Genomic DNA, 4,401 nt, shown 5'->3' with positions numbered 1-4,401 from the left:
GTGAGTTCGAGACCAGCCTGGTCTACAAGAGCTAGTTCCAGGACAGGCTCCAAAACCACAGAGAAACCCTGTCTCGAAAAACCAAAAAATAAAATGGTGAGCAGCTTGGTTGCAGCAGCTCTGGATACTGGCTCTCCACTTTCAAAATGGTGGAGGTACCATTACTGCCAACTCTGGGATCACCAGGTAGGAGCTGCACTCAGCACTTTAAATCTGAGAATGAGCATGCAGCATATAAACCCTTTTTATCTGAGTAATAGCTAAATATGCCACGCAGTGCATTGTGCGGCCTGGAAACATCTCTGTGTATGGTGGCAGGAATCTGCCATGCTCTCCTGCCTGTGTACTTCTAGCAGTCCTGATCCTGCTGCCTGCCCAGGCCAGAGGTGCTGAGCTGCAGGCATGGTCTTAGCTACTTTCCCAAGTGGGCATACAAGCACCCGGGCCCACAAACCCCATTCAAATGCTCCATAGCTGAACCTCCCAAAAAGCTAGAGCCATTCCTGCTGGCAAACCAGGAAGCCGCGATTTTGAAACTGCAGCTCTTTTTTTTTTTTTCTGCTACTGCTGAATCAGAAAAACCTCTTTTAGCACGCCTTTAATCCCAGCACTCGGGAGGCAGAGGCAGGCGGATCTCTGTGAGTTCGAGGCCAGCCTGAACAACAAGAGCTAGTTCCAGGACAGCAACCAAAAAGCTACGGAGAAACCCTGTCTTGAAAAATTAAAAAAAAACAAAAACAAAAACAAAAAACAAAACAAAACAAAAACCTCTTTTAAAGGAGCTTCAGCATGTCACTAGCAAGCAGAGCCCATTTTGGAGGGAAATGCAGCTAAACTTTGTTTATTAGTGTCTAGAATTCCTTTCTAAGCTTTCTTAGTTTTAGTTTTATGTGGGCGGCAATTTGTTGTAGAGAGGCCATTTGTTGGTTCCCAGCCGCCCTCTGCTTGTTCATTTCCTGGCTGCTCAGCCCTGAAATAATCACACAGAAACTGTATTACTTAAATCACTGTTTGGCAAATTACTTAAGCATATTGCTAGCTACCTCTTACATCTAGAATTAACCCATCTCCATTATTTTTTTTTTTCCGAGACAGGGTTTCTCTGTGGCTTTGGAGCCTGTCCTGGAACTAGCTCTGTAGACCAGGCTGGTCTCGAACTCACAGAGGTCCGCTTGCCTCTGCCTCCCGAGTGCTGGGATTAAAGGCGTGCGCCACCATCTCCATTATTTTATATTTTACCACAAGGCTCGTGGCCTACCAGCAAGGTTTCAGAATGTCTGTCTCTGGTGGCAGCTCCATGGCTTCTCTCTAAATTCCCCTTTCCTTCTCCCAACATTCTGTTTAGTTTTCCCTACCTACCTCTGTTTCCTGTGTAGGCCCATGACAGTTTGTTTATTAACCAATGGCATTCACAGCATACAGAGGGGAATCCCACATCATGCAGGTTTATTCATTTTACTTCATGTGAATGCATCTTTGCCTGCATCCTACATGTATGTATGTGTGCGGTGCACATGCCTGGTGCCCATGGAGGTCAGAAAAGTGCATCAAATCCTCCTGGAGCTGAGATTAGGAATGCATAGGAGCCCCCATGTGGTTGAGCCTCAAACCTGGGCCCTCTGCAGGAGCAGCAAGTGCTCTAAGCTGCTGAGCCATCTCTCCAGTCCCATAAACATTTGTTTTGTTTTGGTTTTTTTGGAGACAGGTTTTTCTGTGTAGCCCTGGTTGTCCTGGAACTCACTCTGTAAACCAGGCTGGCCTTGAGCTCAGAGGACAGCCTGCCTCTGCCTCCTGAGTGCTGGGACTAGAGATATGTGCCACCATCCCCAGTACCATGAACATTTTAAATACCTATTATGTATGTGGTACTGTGTAGGGTATACTGAGGAATGTGATGATGTATAATACAACCTTTCCTCCAGGAAACATGGCATCTGACAGAGAAGTAATTATGAGTTCAAACACATAATTTAAGTAGAAATTAATGTAGCAGTCAAGGTCTAGGTCCCTGTGCTCTGGAGAGTCCAGAGCAGGAGAGACTGCCCCCAGGTCACTCTCCACCGGGAAAAAGAGGAGCCTCTACGTGAGATTCCTAATATATGTGTAAAGTGTATAAGTCAAACTTAGGGGAAAGTTGTTCTAGGGACCCTTTTAGAGCATGAGGCAGAGGCAGGTGGATCTCTGTGAGTTAGAGGTCAGCCTGGTTTATAAGAGCTAGTTCCAGGACAGCCAGAGCTACACAGAGAAACCCTGTCTTGAAAAACCAAAAATAAATAAATAAAGCCCTGTCTCTTTTATTCTGTCTTCCAAGTGATAAGTTAAAACTGTATGGATAAAGTCAGGCGGTGGTGGCGCACGCCTTTAATCCCAGCACTCGGGAGGCAGAAGCAGGTGGATCTCTGGAAGTTCGAGGCCAGCCTGGTCTACAAGAGCTAGTTCCAGGACAGGCACCAAAGCTACAGAGAAACCCTGTCTCGAAAAAACAAATCAAAACGAACGAAAAAACAAAAAAACAAAACCCAAAAAAAATGTGTGGATATTCTGTTCCTCAATAATCTATTAACCACTGGTTTTATTTTTATTTACTTTTCTTTGTATGTGTAGGAATCAAATCAAAGGCCTCGCGTGCTCTGTTATTAGGTTGCACCTCCACCGCTCAGCCACAGTTTTAGCATCAGATGATAATCTTGCCTAAATTATTTATTTCATTGTATCATTAAGTTGCATCATTTTCTATCGTGCATTTGATGTTGTAAGCTATTATTTCTCCAGTGAAAGCATTTTCCTTGTCACGTTTATCCCTGATGGCGCGATGTGTTACATCATTGCCGCCAGTACTTATTTATTTTATGTGTGTATGTGTGTCACTGAGTGTATGTACGTGCACCATGTGTGGGTTCTCTGTGAGGCCAGAAGAGAGTGCTGGATCTGGAACTGGAGTTACAGAAGTTTGATTTTGGGGTGTGGATGCTGCCAGCGGAACCTGGATCTTCTGCGAGAGCAGCAGCCATTGAGCCAGCGCTCCAGCACCACTTCATTCTTCCTGGTTCTCAGATTATCCTGTGTGTGGACAGGAAGAGCTCGTCGAGATGGTCCCAGGTCTCTGAGCACATTGTGTGTCCTGTCAGTACACCTTGGAGCCACCCTGAGAAAGCCAGCCATGTACCCAGAAACCCTCAGGAAAGCTGTTCTCAAAAACCACGAGTGAGTCCAGATATGCAGATTTTGCTGCTGGTTTTTACTTTTTTATTTTATTGGTGTTTTGCCTGTCTGGATGCCTTGTGGGGGTGTTGAATCCTGGATTAGAGACAGTTGTGAGCTGCCATGTGGGTGCTGGGAATTGAACCCAAGTTCCCTGGAAGAGCAGTCAGTGCTCTTAACTGCTGAGCCATCTCTCCAGCTCCCAGATAAGTTTATCGCTACAGTGTTTTATTGCTTGTAGGCTTTTATGATAGATGATAAGTGGGAAAAATACTGAGTTTTAGGACTGCTGATTCAGACCATGGCAGAGCCTTCCCATTATGGTAAGTAGCTCTAATATTGGTAAAATATGTATGACCACTTTTACTGGGTTTTAGAAATAGGTGAAGATGATCACTGAGGAAAGGTTGCAGGAAAGATAGCTATGGAGATTGCCCAGGTCTGTGGGACTTCTCTGAATCCTTGGCTGAGGCTGGCTACACACGTGCAGGGTGGCTTTGTGAGACCAGGAGAGATTAACTATTGCTGTACCATCGGGAGTGAAGTGGACATACTGAAGATCCCACAGTCCTGTGAGAATCTGGATTGTGGGCTAATCAGAATGGAAATGCATTTTTAATATTCTGATTGCCATGAGACCTCAGTGAAGCCCTGCTGTAGGGACCGTGACCTAGAAGCTGGGAGGACAGTCTACAGCCTACCCAGTCTGGCTCACCACAGGCACTACAGCCTGCCCATTTGTTTACATACTCTCTCTAGTGACTTACACTACAGAGGCAGAGACCATATGGGCCTGAATAGCTGACAATACTGTCTTGCTCTTTAAGAGGTCAGTTCTTTTCTAAGCCCTTCTGGAGAACAAAGCAATACCAAACCTGTTTAATACAGCCGAAAATCAAGTCCTAAAAAGTTCAAGGATGGATTGGTAAGATGGCTCAGTGGTTAAGAGCACTGGCAACTTTTCCAGAGGTCCTGAGTTCAATTCCCATCACCAGCTATCACAACGATCCATAATGAGATCTGGTGCCCTCTTTTGGCCTGCAGGCGTACATGCAGGCAGAACATTGTATACTTAATAAATAAACAAATCTTTTTTTAAAAAGTTCAAGGACTGAGCCTGGCGGTGGTGGCGCACGCCTTTAATCCCAGCACTTGGGAGGCAGAGGCAGGCGGATCTCTGTGAGTTCGAGACCAGCCTGG

The sequence above is a fragment of the Microtus ochrogaster genome, chromosome 8 (genome assembly GCF_000317375.1).
Source record: "Microtus ochrogaster isolate Prairie Vole_2 chromosome 8, MicOch1.0, whole genome shotgun sequence".
In the NCBI taxonomy this organism is placed as follows: domain Eukaryota; kingdom Metazoa; phylum Chordata; class Mammalia; order Rodentia; family Cricetidae; genus Microtus; species Microtus ochrogaster.
The sequence above is the reverse complement of the archived record's forward strand: the minus strand, read 5'-3'. Positions refer to the sequence as shown.